This window comes from Hydra vulgaris, chromosome 15 (genome assembly GCF_038396675.1).
Source record: "Hydra vulgaris chromosome 15, alternate assembly HydraT2T_AEP".
In the NCBI taxonomy this organism is placed as follows: domain Eukaryota; kingdom Metazoa; phylum Cnidaria; class Hydrozoa; order Anthoathecata; family Hydridae; genus Hydra; species Hydra vulgaris.
The window spans coordinates 11,272,501-11,291,515 of NC_088934.1; positions in this window are offsets into that span (position 1 = coordinate 11,272,501).

The window sequence follows — 19,015 nt, forward strand, 5'->3', positions numbered from 1 at the left end:
AATGGTACTATAAAAATGTTCATGGTACGGGCCTGATAATAGATTATTTTACATATTGAAAAAATCAGTTAGTCCGTAGGTCGATGCCTAATGTAAATTGTTAGTGTATTCTACAAAGTTATATAAGTGTTTTCTACTTGTTTAAATGTAACAGCCCAAACAAAATTGTAAATATTTAATTCGTACTTGTGCGTGTTTTGTATAATTTAGGGTACTTTTAGCGGCTGATGTTTTAAACACGTATCTTTTAAACGTATGACAGGGTTCGTAGACAATTTTTCATATAAATTTCCCTGATTTTTTAAAAATCAGTCAATTTTCCTGACTATTTTTAACACGGAATAACATTTAAATAAGCCATCGGCTATATTGGATGTTATAAATGACATTTTAGGATTGTCAAAACAAATAATTACAATAAAAGCCTTATCTTAACTGTATGGTATCAGTTAGAGAAAAAAGCACCATAATTATAAAATAAGTCACTTTCTCTATCAAAATTCCCTGACTATCTAATTAAAAATTAATAATTCCCTGAATATTGCCAAAATGAACCAATTTTCCATATTTTCCAAGTTTGCTACGAACCCTATATTAATACGTATTGTTGGACTTTTTATGTATGGAAAGATGTTTTAAATACGTATCTTTTAAACGTATTAATACGTATTATAGGACTTTTTATGTATTATGCACGTAACTTTTTTAGAAAAACTTCGTGTATATATATCGGTATTTGCTTTTTTTTTGCCTTACATTTATTTTAGTTAAGTATTCATAGGGTTTGTATTACATAAGTAGACTTGGATTGGACGTAAGCTTTGCTTTTAAATTTATAAGCCATATGCAATTATAAAATTTTTTATTTTTAGATTTTATTTCAAAATTATTTCAATAATTGGTTATTTATCCAAATTCTTCATCCATCCATATTATCCATTTATTGTTGTATCAATACATGTTTTTAGCTTAGCAAATAAATGTACTTAAAAAAACACTTTAAAAAAACAAAGGGGATCTACTAATGGTAACCCCAAGATGTACCTGTATGTACTACATTCGAATCATTTTGAAAACATTTTAAATCTAAAAATATATTAGGCAAATAATTAAAATAATATCATCATAAGTTAAAAAAATCTCATTATTAACATCACAAGTACAATATATTGAAACAAAAAAGCGTTTAACTGATCTGCAATGTTACCAGTTAACAAAGTATTTTTACCTTACTTATGTTAAATTTCTTTTCTTTAACTATTGGCTAATGATCAATATAGTAAATTTCAAATCATTAAAATTTACAAAATTGAAACCATATTTCAACAGGTAGTTCAATGAAATTTAAACAAAAGGTAGAACTAAAGAAAAAAAGAAATTTAATTAAAAGTAAATAACATAATCATATTTTAAACATATTTTAAACCTAAACAAATAAAAAATCATAGTGTATAAAAAATCATATAATGGCAGTCTTAAAAGACTGCCATAATGAATACTTTGAAACTAGATTTGGAAACTTTGTTTTATTTAATTCTGATTAAAAATTAACATCTCTTGTTCTAGCAAAACGTGAAACAAATAGTTGTCAATGAAAGAAGTAGTTGTAAATGACGTAGTGACAAGTAGTGACGTAGGCCTAAGACCGCAGCTCTGTTAAAATAAAAGATTACCATGGGTTGGTAACCAGGACTATGAAAAATTTATATATATATATATATATATATATATATATATATATATATATATATATATATATATATATATATATATATATATATATATACATATATTATAAATATGCTCATATCGTGCAACTTATATTGCTTTGTTCTTTAACATACAACACATATTTGTCCATGAGAGTAGCAGGTTTCTTTTAGACACCTACCAAATCAAGAAACATTTAAACTTAAAATTTATTGATTGTCATTAAATATGCCAATCAGAAAACAGATTACATTTTAGTACCAATTGTAAATAAAAATCTGATAGCTGCAACTAAATCCAAAAACAAATACCCATTTACCACCAGAAGAAGCTATGTATGATTGTTACTATTTGAAAAGTGCAAACTTTTATCTCAATTTCTAAGTAACATACAAAAACTACACAACCAATTTTAAATTTTAAATAATTAGATATACCTGAAGGAATTGAACTGTTCAAAAAATGAACAAGAAAGTTATTATTTTTTATTATAGTTGCCAGTGTTAACTTGATGATCACTTAGATAAACTTTGATATTTCCCAGCAAATTTTCCATCATCAAACTAAGGAAATGAAAAAAGAAGCATAAAAAATAGGTTTTTATATTTGTAAACAAAATAAAATAAAAATTAATACTAAGTATATAATCCTTACAATCAACAAATATAATCCTAACAATCGACAAATTAAAAAAAAATTACTAATTGAAGAGAATGAATTAAACAAACTAAGATATAAAATTTTACTTTATTTATTTATATATATATTATATATTTAATATATTTTATATGTACTTTACTTATTTATAACTTATTAGAAATATTAAAATATTTCAATTTTAATAAGTTTAAATTAAGTGATATAATAAATAAATGTACTAACTACCCGCTCTTCTTTCTGTTGACTCTCACTAAAAAACTAAAACTTTTAACTCTAACTTGTTAGCACTCTCACTAAAAAACTAAAACTTTTAACTCTAACTTGTTGGCACTCTCACTAAATAGCAAAACTTTTAACATTAACTTATTGGCACTCTCACTAAAAAGCAAAACTTTTAACTTTAACTTGTTAGCACTCTCATTAAAAAGCAAAACTTTTAACTCTAACTAGATGGCACTCTCACTAAAAAGTAAAACTTTTAACTCTAACTTATTGACACTCTCACTAAAAAACTTTTGAAAAACTCATTGTTTCTATCTTGAGCTCATTCTTTTGTTTAGTAATCACCATAAATCTTCTTATTGGACTTGGCTTAACATGACTATTTGAAAAAAATAAACCAGTTATACTAATACGAGTTTTCGTGCCATAAGTTTTTCATATGATTTATTCAAAATTATTTGGACAAATCACTTTGGATCTATTGGAATATTTTAGTAAGAACTTTTTTTAAAAGAATTATTTTATCTCAATCTATCTGGTACATTAATCCAAACCTTTCTATATTTTAGTCAAACCATAATAAAACTATTATATATGATAGTTTATATGTAAGTATAGTTATAGAGCCGTAAGTATACTTACCGTTCTTTATAAGATTTTTTAAATTATTTTAGAAAAAATGGGTCTCTACTTAAAATAGGTTGCCAAACCAAGGTATAAACTAATAATTGATCAAGGCTGCTGTGCACTATCTGACTGACTATCTAACATAAAATACATAAATAGCAAAGAACAGCAACTTATATAACAATATATATATATATATATATATATATATATATATATATATATATATATATATATATATATATATATATATATATATATATATATATATATATATATACACACATATATATTGTTGTTATATAACAATATATGGTAATATTAGACCAAAATAAAGTTATTTACAACCGCAACACCATAAAAGATTATTGCATATCACTGTTTTTGGCGCTTCAACACATTCTATATAAAACCATTTCTTGCATAACCCACATTGTATCATTGGTTTTTCATTGCTTGGCATTCTGCAATTGCAATATATATCTAAAAACTCAACCTTTGAAATTTGTTGTGAAACTCTCCGCAGCTTAGATGGAAACAGTGTCAATTCTAATTTTTCAAATGACTTTAACAAATTTTTTCTCATATCTTCCTGTGTGTACTTTACAATGGATGGATCTCTGCCAAAGCAAAGTTCACAAGCATTTGCAAGTGCAAAAAGTCCACAGTCATCTGAACCTAACTGATACTGAACATTTACATATTCAATTTTAATTTTGTTAGTGGTAGAGCACAAAAGATCAGCAACTGTGTTCTTCAACAACAATGTTAACTTATTATGCAAACTGTCATAAACCCTGACAGTTCCCTGTGTACAGCCTAGTGTTGTTATAGTGATCCAATGCATTCCGTTGTAATTCAGACACTGAATAAACTCTTTATCTTTTTGAACTTCTAAACTATTTGTGACTTGTAAAATGGGATCTTGAAACCCTGATAAATGAGGAAAAGCATCTTTAAACATTTGCATTCCAGCATAAATGATTGTGTCATTTAGCCATCCACCATTAATCAAAATATTTTTACCATCTACTGAAAGTATTATTTTTCTAGTTTGAAAAAGACCAATAGAAACTGTCTCTTCTTCTGTATTTGCTTCTTCTTCAAGACAAATAAGTTCTGCTTTTTGCCTGTTTACACATATTCTACTTGGGTGGCAATGACTTTTGCATACCACACCGAACTGTTTGCAAGGGCATTGTTTTGTAGCACACCTATTTTTGCATGAATAAACCAAATTAATTTGATAGATTTCATCTTCTATTTTTACTTCTGAATATGTATCATCAACATTGGAACAATTTATATTTTCTTTGGAGCACTCATGAGCATAGTTTAATGCATCTACTGAAGATGAGCCATTACCAGAGATACTTGATTTTTGAGGAGTTTCATTTAAATCCTCATAATTATCATTATTTGGTTCATTTTCTGATATTGAGTCTGATGATTCAATAAAGACTGAGGAATCCGGAGAAATCACTTCATTATTAAAACATTGATCAAAACTTTCTTTATCAGAAGAGCTATAATCAACCAAATATGTTTTGCAATTTTGTAAAGTAGGGTCTGAAGGTTTATAAATTTTGAGATGACTGCCAGTAGCACGAATTGTAACACCTTTAATATCTTGAAGTTTGTATACTCCATGAGGAAGGCAACTAAGTATTTTACATGGGCCTACAAATCTATCATTTAATTTGCCTCCTTTAGTTTTTTTACGTCTATGATTTAATTTTAGTACTAATGAATTGATTATAAAGACTCCAGGTTTCGAGTGCTTTTTGTCATAATTTTTTTTTTGCCTTACTTGAGCTTTTAAAATATTTTGTTCAGCTTCTTCCAACACTAACTTATATTCACTTTGTGCCATATCAGGCTCCTTTAATTTAAAATAATTTGAACTTAATTCTTCCAAAGATTCTGTCTGGAAATCTACATCAAATGGAAGATATGCTTGTCGACCATACATCAGTTGAAATGGTGTGAACTTTGTAGAGTCATGACAAGTTGTATTGTACGCAAATGCACAGATATCTAGAAAAATACTCATTGTTCTTTTTTAGAGGATACATATTTGACAAGCATATTCTGCAAAGTTTGATTAAATCGTTCATCGAGTCCATTAGCCTTAAATCATAAAAAATTTGTTTTATAATTTAAACTAATTGACCTAATTGACTAAATAACTTGAGATATTAATATCGTATTTCTTTATTAACCTATTTAAGAACTTTTTTAAATTTAACTTACTTGTGGGTGATATGGTGTTGTGAGCCTTTTCTTTATACCAAGCAACACATTAAGTTTATTATTAAGTTCATTACAAAATTCAGTACCATTATCTGACAGCAAAACTCTTGGCACTCCCAACCTCATGAAAACCTGAGTGATAGACTTATTATAAAAGTACTATATATATGCACACCATGATGTTACATAGATGCTAATAAACATTAGAGATATATAAATCATAAGAAAATATGATTTATTTAATAAGGTAAAATCAAGATTTTAAAATCAATTAACTATATCCAAGAATAATAACAACGGCCCCTTATCAGATACACCAAGTATTTCTAATCTCTTTTCAATATCATCACTTTTGATCTCTTTAGAAAGATATAAGATTATAATATTATTTTATCTTTATTTAAGTTTTTCTTTTTTGTTGATGTTTAAGATATGATCAGAAATTATGAAAGAAAGTGGTGGTGAAATGAAGTGGCTAAAATCAGGGAAGAAAAGTATGCATGTCTGGAATTTTAAGGTTGTTTGGAAATATAGAATATAAAAAATGCAAACAATTAGGACCCAATAACTTGATACACAGAAAGGTAGCATTTAGCAAGGATGCTAAAACAATAATAAAAATGAAAATGCAATACCTTAAATAGACATCTTGCGACTGTAACTGCCATTTTGTCTTTAGTGGGTATTACTTCAACCCACTTTGAAAACTAATAGTTAAAATATATTTTCAACCATCTTCACTAATTGGACTGAGTGGGCCAACAAAATCTATGCCAACCATATACCATGGAGCCTTCACCTTTATTGGGTGCATCTCTGGTTTACCACAGTTTAACTTTCTATTCATCCTCTGGTATACATCACATGATATAAGCTTAAACAGAATTTAAAATGGTATAGCAATACCTTATTATAATTATTAGAAAAAATCATAATTTTCTGATAATGCATAACACAAAAACTATATTACCAACTCATGGACATTTTTTACCATTCCGTGCCACATGAAACGCTCTTTTGTCCTGCCCAATATTCTTGTTTTACCCATATGGCCAGAAGTAGGATGGACATGGCAAGCAACTAATATTTTTCTCCTTTCATCATGATTTATGATGTATCGCAGAAGTAGTTCCTTTTAAAAAAACATCACATGCAAGTATTAATTTAATATCTTTATATAATTTATTTTAATATATTAATTTATGATAATAAAATGATCTCATAAATATTCATTTTTTAAACTACAAGTCAAACTATTTACAATTGCTTGTCTTTTTATAACTTATTTTATTATATTTAGTTATTAAAATTATGCCATCTATAAGCTATGGTAAAAATACTGAAAAAAAAAATTAAATTTGTAAAGCAGAAATAAAAACTAAAATTCTAAACTATTTTTTTGAGTTACATTGCCATGTTAAATGTATGTTAATTTATAATTCATTTCCTTATTTAAAATTTAGCATGCAGCAATTTCAAATTTACGCTAAATTTGATGATTTAGGCTAAATAATGAATATTTTATTCTGCTAAATTTTAGCAGATTAAAATATTCATTAACATTATCATTAATTTATATTTTAAAATCTTAAAAAAAATAAAAATTATGTACAAATAATAGGTTATAATATTTATTTTAGAATAAATAATTGTTATAAATAAATGTTGATAATCCAAGCATCGAATTATCAATATTTGTATATTACCTTGTTACCAATATTTATATATTACAGAATTAACTCGATAAAAAAAGACAAGAAAAAAGACCTAGTCTTTCTTTTACTTAAAAACTTTTACTTATTTTTTAAAAAAAAAGAGACCTTGTCTTTCTTTTACCGAGTTAACTCTGTTACGTAACTAGTTACCTTGTCTTTCTTTTTATACTTATATAGTAATTCCCCTCCTTCAGAAATTATAAACTTTAAAGCCTTTTTTCTAATTATTCTTTTTTCGCCATCTAAACTTCTATCAGGGTATTTCTTATTAGTTAAATAAGTAAAAACTTTTTTAACGAGCTCGCCTTCCATGATAATTTAAAAATATATAAACACAAGCAAACTAAAATTTTTTTTACGGACCAATTTTTCTAGCTCAGACCAATTTTTTCAGAAAAAAATTATCCGGGCGGATATATATTTTCTGAGAAATTTAGTCCGGGGTCATTTTTATCGGCGGACCAAAATTATCGTGACAGTTCATATTCGTTGCGAAAACTTTTAATAACTTAATACTACATTTTTACCATTCCGTGCCACATGAAACGCTCTTTTGTCCTGCCCAATATTCTTGTTTTACCCATATGGCCAGAAGTAGCTACAAGAATAACACGTGTCAATAACACTTGACACGTGTTATTCTTAGTGTTTTCGGGAGTTTTAAACACGCAACAGAAACCACGCCTAACTTTTAAACGAGTTGTGCCGTCTGGGAAGTAACAAAAAGTTGTTAAATTTATTTCATTTGCTTTTTAGGCCCAGCATCTGCACGCAAATCAACCAGTTCAACACTTACAATGCAAAGCTTGTAAAATGTTCAGTTGAACACAGGATTATCCAACACGGGAATGCGACAACTTGCCTCAACACTTAACAAAGCAACAGAAACTCGACTAGTTAAGCCATTTTTCCAGCAAAATTTTGCTGCTGTAGGAAAATCGTTGAATGATTTCTTTCAACTATCAGTTGTCAACATTTCAGCAGAAAAAGGAAAAGCTGAAGAGAAGAGAATAATCATTCATTGCAAAAATCTTGAGGACTTAACCAACAAGGTGTTGTTGTCAAGGGAATACGGCTCCAATCATTTTGTCAAGCTTGGCATTGATGTAGGAGGATCATTCTTGAAAATGAGCTTAGCAGTTATCAAGGTAACTGATGAAGATGATGAAACAAGAAGTCCTCAACAAAAAAGTCTTCGCTTGCTGACAAGCTCATCTGCCCGAGACACAGGTGTCAAACGGCAGCTCATAGTTGCCATCGCTGAAAATGTTTCTGAAACATATGAGAACGTCAAATTGATGATGAACATCATTCAATTAAATGATGTTTCTTTCTGCATTTCATGCGATCTCAAGATGGCCAACATCATTTGCGGAATTCAATCCCATTCAAGCAAACACCCTTGTTGCTGGTGCAACATTGATTCTGACAATCTCTCAGAATGTGGAACATCCAGAAGTTTCGGATCAATCAAGGAGAGATTTGAAGCCTATGTTGCAGCTGGATCGGATACAAAATCAGCAAAAGATTTTGACAATGTAATCCATCCACCACTGATTAAAATGGATGACTCAACACTCATTTTGGATGTGATTCCACCAATGGAACTCCATCTTCTTCTTGGAATTGTCAATCATCTTTTCAAGAATCTTTCTGAGTTATGGCCTGGTGCCAAAGAATGGCCAACTTTGCTGCACATTCAGCTCCAGCCATCCATGGCGGACACTTTGCTGGCAATGAATGTCATAAGCTTTTGCAAAACCTTGACATTCTCCAAAGAATGGCAGAAAAAGCTTGTGCCTATCAAGCATTTGGTTTCATTGAAACTCTAAGACATTTCAAAGAAGTTGTCACTTCATGCTTTGGAACAACTCTGCAGGAAAATTATAAAGAAACGATTCAGAAGTTTTAAACTTCTTTCCTATTCTTGCCAATATCGGTGACACCTAAGGTCCATGCTGATTACTACTATGTTTCTGAATTTGTAGAAAAACATCAAACCTCCCTCGGAATCTTCAGCGAACAAGCAACCGAAGCAATGCATTCAAGGTTCAAGGTTCACTGGGAGCGGTACAAGCGCATCCCAACTCATCCAGAATATGGAAAACAACTCTTCAATTGTGTTGTTGACTATAACAGCAAGCATCTGTAACAAACAACACCTACAAACTCAACTTTTTCAGAAATATATGTTTTGGACTAAAAAAAATTAGAAATTGTAAATTTTAGAATTTTTTGAGAAATTTAAAAACTGTTTTTGGATTATGCATTTTGTGAAGAAAGCTTTTAATTCTAGTCTCAAATTTGCAATATGTAAGAATCTGTTTATTTTTTATCATAAATATTGTCCAGACCAAGCAAGTTGTGAAAATATACTTTATGGAATTTTACACTTTGTGGTTATTTTACCATAGAACGTTAAAATGAGAAAAATGGCTCTGACAAACTTTTGGATGTTTGAAATGACTTAAAATTATTTTATTATGATCTCTATATACCTACAACTTAAAAAAATCACTGTAATTTATGGTTTTGAGCTGTTTGTTTTTTTGGAAAATCTTGGATTTTGGTTATTTTCACTATATAACTTAAAAATGAAAAAAATGGCTCGGACGTAGTTAAAAGATTTCAAAAACAGCTCTAAATGTTCACACTAGGTCTATATAAATGCCCATCTAAAAGGATTTGTTCGGTCCTTTCGGGAGATGGTAGCCATGGATATTTACAGGGTGTGACAACTTCAAATTACAAATGTTATTTATTTTATGTAACTTAGTTAAAAAAAAACTTTTGAAACTTAGTTAAAAATCAACGGTTGCTAAGCAACTTTATTATAGAAGTAAAAGAAGAAAGAACGGTAGAATACCGATACTCGATTGATTAATAGTTAAATGAATGTGCAATATTTACATTTTTTTGTTTAAATATTATACTCGATACTCGAAAAAAATATTCTAAGTAGTCGACTACTCGGAACTTGCTTATAAAGTATCAATTACTCGGGTAATTGATAATCGTAATTGGATTCCTTATGTGCTACTAGCCTTTAGTGTATGTTAAACAATTGTTTGTTTAAGTTTTAAGCGTGATTCTTGCGTCTATTTGCGGTGCGTTGCTTATTTGCTTTTTAAAAATATATTATTGTTTACATTTTAATGGAATTAATTTTTTTTTTTTTTTTTTTTTTTTGTTTGTTCTGTATTACAATATTTATTACAATTTAAATAAATAAAACTTTGTTACAATAATGGAAGTTAACAAGTCAAGATATCGTTAAGAAAATAAATATTAAAAATAAATATAAAGAACGCGGATTACTCAAAGAAGACCATCAGGTCTCGTCACAGAGAAACCGCTAATTGCTTGTGGATAAAAAAACAAACAAAAAAATAAATAAAAAAGAATATACATTAAATATATACATATACTAATATAGATAAGGGATTTTCAAAAAATTTTAAAATTTAAAAGTAGATTAGTATATTATCAGTTGAAAAAATGAGTTTTTTAAGATTTTGTTGAAAAGAATCAAAATTACATTCTTGAGAAAAATCTTTAGAAGTATTTAGAACTATACTATTCCATAAAAATGGTCCGCGAAATGAAATAAAAAATTTTCCAAAATTGGTTTGAGTAAATGGTTGTCGAATTAAATTATCGTTCTTTAAAATATATTTATTTCTATCTCTTTGTAAATACAAGTTACGAAAAGAAACGGGTGATGGGTGGGTCTTGCATTTATACATAAAACAAAGAATATTAAAAACATTTAACTCATATATATTGAGTGCTTTCATATTATATAAAAGAGGCTTGGCGTGAGCAAAACGGTCCTTGAAATTTATAAGGCGTGCTACATGTTTCTGTTGCCGATAGAGAGGTTTACTTTTATAAGTGCTACCCCAAGCAATGTTTGCATAATTAATATGGCAATGAGTTAACGAATAATATAACTGAATTAAGGTATGTTTATCATGGCAGTTTCTTATCTTGTATAAAATGCCTATTGTCTTTGAATTTTTATTGCACAAGTTAGCAATGTGGCTTTTCCAATTAAGATTTTCATCGATATATACACATAAAAATCTTGGCACTAGAGCTCTTTTAATAATTATGTTATCGATAAAAAGAAAGGGTAAGTTGCTAGGCAGCTGGTGCTTTTTACCATAAGGATAAAAAAGAATCCATTTAGTTTTATCAATATTTAATGATGGTTTGTTTAATCTAAACCATTCGGAAATTTTGGCTAGTTCAATGTTCATGTAGCTTTTTTCCCTTCAGAGTAGTTATAATTTCTTGCCTGAATTTATTTCCTACTGCCTCTATTTTTTGGAATCTCTTTCTATGAACTGTACTTCTTGATAGAATAATATCTTTTAGATTCACACCAGCTTTATTGCAAATAGCAGCTACTATGTTGGTATGACTTTTGCTAATTTTAGAGCTTGTGGAAAAATTCCCTGTTTAATTGATAGCGAAAAAATCTTAAAGAGTATATCTTTTAAAACATCAAATGAACTTATAATAATGTTGCCGTTAATACCATCAGGGCCTACTGCTTTGTTAGATTTTAACATTTTAAATGCAATTTCAAATTCTTCAAAAGATAATTCAAAAGAGTTCAAGTAAGAGTTTAGAGGGAAACATGGATCAATCGTTAAGCTGTTTGCTATAGGAATGTTTTTTGCAAGATTTGGTCCTACAGACACAAAATATTTATTAAACTCTTCCGTAATTTGCCTTTTATCATATAAAAATTCATTATTATGTTTAACCATGTTTGGCAAAGGGTAATAATTTTATTTTCATTTGTTTTACATTTTAAGTAATTAATGTATAATTTTTGTTTAACTTTTGAAGACTTACGCAAACCCTTATTAATCCAAGGCGATTTAATACTTTTAGCTTTGAGATTTAAATTTAAATTTTAGGGAGTTTGGCTCCGAGTAGTGTGTCCTTTTAGTGTTGCAACATGAGCGAGGCTTGGTGTCGGATTGGGTTTTTTATTCTGATTTCGATGATAAGATTCCGACGGGAGTTTTTAGGAGCTAGTGAATTAAACATTCGAAACGTCAAAATACCAGGGTAGAGACCCCCTCAAAAGGGTCAATACCATAACCATTTCCTGATGAGAATCTGGTATTTACACTACCTAATTCATTTGCTTTTTACTCAAACACTAATGCATTTTTATGCGTATCTTTTTGAGTCCCACATGCGCTAATTCTAATATATTTGTTTAATAATTATTTTATTTGCTTGTTTGTCCGTTCTTTTAATAAAAAATTTTTTTTTGGCTTTTCGTATTCCGAATTAGTAACTAGGTTTTTGTCTATTTACCGTTTTCAAAATTACACCATTATGATATGTTACCTTATAATGTTTTGTCGTTAGTAAGCACTAATCGTTGTAACAACACTCCGCTGCGCCTATCCCTATTAAAGTCAGTCGATGTATGTACACTAGGGTGTCCCAAAAAAAATATTTATGCACGCATGTTTTTCCCATTCCGTTTTGTCTACTGAGTTCATATGTGTGACTAAAATTTTTTTTTGAGGTCAATTTCAGCTATATGTAAAATCTGAATTTCTTCATTTTTGATAAAGTTTGACATTTTATAACACTATTTTAGATGCAGACCTAATAATTTTACATTTTTAATGCCCCTTACCCTAATTTGAAAACCAATGATTTTAGACTATATAAGAATCAATCAATCTGACATTTTTCTTTATAGAAGGTTCATTGAAGCCTGATTCAAAGAAAATGTTGATAATACTTGTTTATTTTTATTTTAGATCTATAAGATTTCAATTTACTAAGTAGATAGTAGCCTGCCCTCAGAATCATGAGAACAGGGATCTGATCTGTAAAAATAGTTTCTGCAAGAATTCTGAACAAAGATGTGTTGCCTCCGCTGTAATAGACACTTGGAAAAAAGCAGGGTTTCAAGATTTTATCATCAGTGGATCCAGTCTCAGGGATAAGATACTGAAGCTCCATAATAAGTACACAAACTTGTATCATCTCAAATCATTGAACTGGAACTCTAGTGATGGCAACTTCTCTAAGATACAGACAGAGTTTTTAGAGGAGAGTAATACACTCTTTGATATTTCATTAGCAAATTTTAAACAAATAGTAAATCAGGATCATTTTCGTTCTGAGAATGCCAAAGATGAGGATATTCAGTTCTATCTAGATCAAAAAGGAGAGCGAAACATGTATATTACAGAAGAAATTGATGAATTATTACAAAATTCAGTTGAAAATAAAAATATTAGGCTCAAGAGGATGGAGGAGGCAATAGGTAAAGGTAGAATCACAATGAATGCAGTAAAGTCCAATGACCTTGAGGTTTCTTTGCATTCATCTGAAAATGAATCTGAATCGGAACCAAGTTTAGATTCTTTAGATGATGAAGATTTACCTAATAGATTCAGTCATTCTGCTATTTCTAAGATAATGATAAGTATAAGTGCTGAAGATCTGGTTGACTGTACTGCTTCAGTTTCCGCCCGATACAGAGTAGGTATACGACCACAAACTTCCATAGTAGCTGCTATTTGCAATAAAGCTGGTGTGAATCTAAAAGATATTATTCTATCAAGAAGTACAGTTTATAGAAAGAGATTCCAAAAAATAGAGGCAGTAGGAAATAAACTCAGGCAAGAAATTATAACTACTCTGAAGGGAAAAAAGCTATGTGTTCATTTTGATGGAAAACGGGTGAAACAGATTGAAAAAGATCTAAAAGTAACTGTTTCTGTAGAAAGAATAGCGGTGAGTGTTACATCCCCTGATATGGATGACACAGATGACGTACTGCTAGGTGTTGTTCAGACAGCAAGTTCCAAAGGTAGTGACCAGGCTGTAGCAATTTTGAATCTGCTAGAATACTTCAACATTGTTGATAAAATATTTGCTGTTTGCTGCAACACTACGGCATCTAATACTGGAATACACTATGGAGCTGTTGTTATCCTTAGCTCCACCCTTAACACTTCACTTTTATGGTTTCTCTGTAGAAGATGTATGCTAGAAATACACATCTCATACTTTATGGAGGCTTTGACTGGAGAGAAGACGAAGGGCCCAAGAAAAGGGCTGTATGTCGAACTCCAGAAAATTTGGTATTCAGCCAAGAAAGAGGTGGAAAAGATGCTAGACCTAGTTAGGTTTGATTGGAGTCAGCTTCAGACTGGGTCACCCCTTTATGAAATTGCTAAGAAAGCTCTGGAGTTTGGAAAAGAAGCCCTTGCCTCAAAAACATTTGTCAGGAGTGATTACAGGAAACTATGTGAGCTTTATGTTTTCTATTTGGGAGGAGAAGTACCTGGATTTTGTTTCCATCAACCTGGAGCCTGCCATGAAGCCAGGTAAAGTATATTGAAAAAATAAAACCTTATAGATAAATTACAATTAGCATACAAGTATTATAATTAGCATATAAATAAAAAATATGATAAATATTAATGGTAACAAAATTTTAATCTTTAGGTTTATGGCTGATGCTTTATACATTCTTACCTTGAGAATAACAGATAAAATCACCAAGATTATGAGCGAAAAGGAAAGAAATATGATAGAGACCGGTATTCTTCACATCTGTCTGGTATGCACCTTGGTTTCTAAAGTCGTATTTGGTAGCAAAATCACCCTCATCAATCAATCTTGTCGCTTTCAAAAATGCATTTAGCATCAAAGATAAATATCCCAATCTTGGTTCAGCATTGGTTGCTAGTATGCAAAGACACAACTGGTACTTGACTGAGCAGTTGGTGCTGCTATCTCTGGCTGATGAAGATGTAGAGCAGGAAGTGAAGAAAAAGATGTTGGACAGATTAGTTCCGTATGACGTTCCTAATAAGTTCAAAACTGGAAAACCTAACCTACCCGTCATATCATAGTCCACTGAGTTTTGGGAATTGGTAGGTCCGGAAAGTTGGCTTCTGTTAAAAATTGCTTAAGTCCCTGATGGTGAAGTAGAACTGTGGATGAAGGAAAAAGCCTTGAAGTCATTAGATTTATTCAAAAAATTTGTTAAAAATTTAACTTGCGTTAACGATTGTGCAGAAAGGAACATACTTTCTGCACAATCGTTAGGACTTTGTTGGTGGATACAAATCTGACATTATGCAACAAAATTTGGCAAGGGACAATAGAAAGAAGCTTAAAAAGGTTCTTTCTAAATCCCAGTTAAAGTATATAAAGTTTATTGTTACTAAAATATATATATTTTTAAACATTTTTGTATTTTTATTAAGAAAATGTGTAAAATTTAAGTTTTTAACAAAAAATGGAGTTTTACATATAGCTAAAATTGATTTCCGAAAATGTTTTTTTATATATATTTACTATCAGGGGACATAAGAGAATGGGAAAAAACTGCGTGCACATTGAAATGAAAAAAAAGTGAAAATTTGGGACACCCTAATGCACAGTCCACTGCGCCAATCCCTATTTAAGTCAGTTGATGTATACGCACTCCACTGCGCCTATCCTCGTATTTTAATTGATTTAAGCATGAATTATTCACATCGCCTGCACCTATTTTTAAGCAGTAGATGCATATATGCTCGAGGACGCATGCCTTTTTTCGTAGTAAGTTTGTCATACTAGCATTCCACTGCGCATGTCCATATATTTTTTTTACAAATATATTAAGAACAATTTAAGGCTAACATTACCATTCATATACCTAGTTTATGGAATACTTTTTGCATACGTGTTTCTTTCTATAAATCTTATTAAAGTAGCTTCAAAATTTTAGATTATATATATTAAGTTTCAGCTAATTACGTGAACTTTTAGCTCATTTGGTTAAGGCATAACATTTGGCCGCGGAGACTCGGGCTCACATCCCGCGTTGGCGAACATACTTTTCTCTTTTTACTTTTTTCACTTGATTCCATTTAGCTTTATGAGATTTACTCACGTATTGATCCATATCAATATTCACATACCTGTTGATTAGCTCATAGATTAAAACTATTTCTCAGTACAAAAGACATAAACACACATGCATTTATTTAGTAGGCCTCGATTACCATATGTCGTCAACACCCTTAGCATCATATATTTGGTCTATCGCTATGGTGATTTATCTTGAGGTGGCATTCTGCTGCTGTTTATACGCACTCCTCCTTATGTGAGGTGTCGGTTAAGGTCTGGCCGCGAGTAGATCAACCGACTGAGGGATAAACATAAGCCCATTCTACTTTATTGTACGCGCTCCCCTGTTTTTTGCTTCAATTTTGTGCTCTGATACTGGACATCTGTCGAACATCTTCTAATTTTATTTCTTATGCTTACTCTAATATAAGCTTTTTTCCTTCTTCCCTGATGCTCCTACGGGCTATTGTGTTCCATTAAAGTAACTGGTTTTCGAGTCCGGTTTCGAATTATAAATAGATATATTTAATTTTATTATAGTTATACAATGAATTATAAATCATATATATAATATATATATATGAGATAAAAAATCGCACGGTATTGTTTGTTTAAGATAATTAGTTATCGTTCTGCTTCTTGAGTGTTGGAGAAACTAGCGTGACTATCGTCGACTAGTGTGATTATCTAGATAGAATTTTAGGTCAAGAGGAGGACTTACTGCCATTGCAATTTTAAAAGCGGGATCCTGGTAATAAAAGTGGCAGCGGGATTTCCCGGGATATCACTGTTATATCCCGGAAAAAAAATTTTTACATATGATAACTGTTTGAACTAATTCGACCAAAAATAAGAAAAATATTATTGCATTTAGTTACATTTTTATGTGTTCATATCTTATATTAAAACCAAGCACAACAAGAAATGTTATTGAAACTATCTTAAATTATCTAACTCAAGAAATCGATTGCAATTTGCAACGCGATGTTTTCTTTTTTCTCGTTATTATAAAATATAAAAAAGATTTCTTGCGACGAAAACAGTTTGATTTTTAAACTTCTAAATTATTGAAAAGTTAAACTTTTTCTGTATTGAAATATTTAATAATTTTTGTATTTATATTTACGTAAGATTACATACATATGTAAGAAATATTTATATCTTTACCTTTAGTTGTTTTACGATTTAACTTAGTTACACCATGTCAATTGAAAGTGGATCGAAAGCATAGCAGTATTTTTGTAAAGAAAAATCTGGCGAATCTGCAATTTGCAAAAAGTGCAATATAAAGATAATGTGCAAAGGATTTTCGACAAGTGGGCTCCTTCTTCATTTAAGAAACGCACATAAAGATTTGGATTTAAATATGAAGCGTCAACATGAAGATACTGGTTCGGAAATTAAAATTTTGCAAAAGAAAATCACATTGTTTGTTAAACAGCAGACTATCGAGGAAATTGTGTCAAAGCTATCAACGGTGGATGGCTTCTCAATAAATGCCATAACAAAAAATGAATTTATTAGAAAATCATTGACTGAAAAAAGCATGTTATTACCAAAAAAATCATCCCATGTCATGAGAATGTTAAAAAAACAATATGATTTAGCTAAACAAACTATGGTTTTAGAGATAACGAAAGAAATATCTAGCGGGTCGCGATTTTTTTATCCTTAGACGGATATACGTCTTTAAAAAATCGACGTTATTTAAATGTAAATTTACACTTATTAACAAAATTACAAAACCTGGGATTGACACCGATAGCTGGATCACTTCCTACAGAAAAAATTGTCGATCTGGTTGAAAATAAACTGTCAGATTTCAGTTTATCAGTTAAAAAGCACATCATAGTTAGTCTCACTGACGGAGCATCCGTAGTGAAAAAATTTGGACGGCTAAGTGGTATTGAACACCAGCTGTGTTATGCCCACGGACTTCATTTGGCAGTATGTGATGTTCTTTACAAAAAGTCAGACTCTTCAACAAAATATATTGAATCGCAGTTGCAAGATTCCGATGAAAGTTTGAGTGATTACGATGAGTTTGATGATGTCTTTGACTGTAATGATGAGTCATACAGCTCAACAGGTGTTACGTTTATTAATGATTTACAATAGCGTAAATATAGCCTTAACTATTCAGAAGGTTCGAAAAGTGGTTCGAATGTTCCGCAAATCATCTCTTAAAAATGACGTTTTACAAATCAACGTTAAATCTATGTTTCATAAAGAACTGAAGCTAATATTAGATATCAAAACATGGTGGAATAGTCTTGTTGCAATGCTAAAAAGATTCCTTAAAGTAAAGGCATGTATACTAAAAGCAATGATCGATTTAAAAGAAGTTCTGAATATCTCCGAAGATGAATATGCGATTATGAACGCCATAATAATTTCTCTGCAACCGATAAAAGTTGGAATAGAAAGACTTGGCAGAATTAATGCTACTCTACTTAACGCAGAAGGTGTTATGATATTCATCTTGGATGATTTGGCGGAGAAAATAAAATTGATAGCTAATAAACTGCTTCAATCTGCGCAGCAGAGAATTGAATAACGCAGAAATGCCAATTTAATTGGATATAATCAGGAATCAAATATCAACTCCAAACAACTCTTACCGTCCAAACATGCGTTAAAAGCAACAGCAAAAAAAATTTATACCAGGTTGTACATAAAGGATGCTAGCACTAGTTCATCAAATAATGAAATAGTTGAAGTGAGTCATGATAATGAAAGCATGGTTTCTGACCCGTCAATACCTCAACCTGTTGCTCCAAATTTATTAGGCAAAAGTATTTTGACACTTGAACAAAAATTGGATGCGACTATTTGTAAACAAGTAGGAAAAGCAGTTCTAGAAGACATTAGCAATTTAAAAAACCTTACAAAAGAAATCAAACTTTTTGAGGCAACTAGAAAACGTAGCGAAA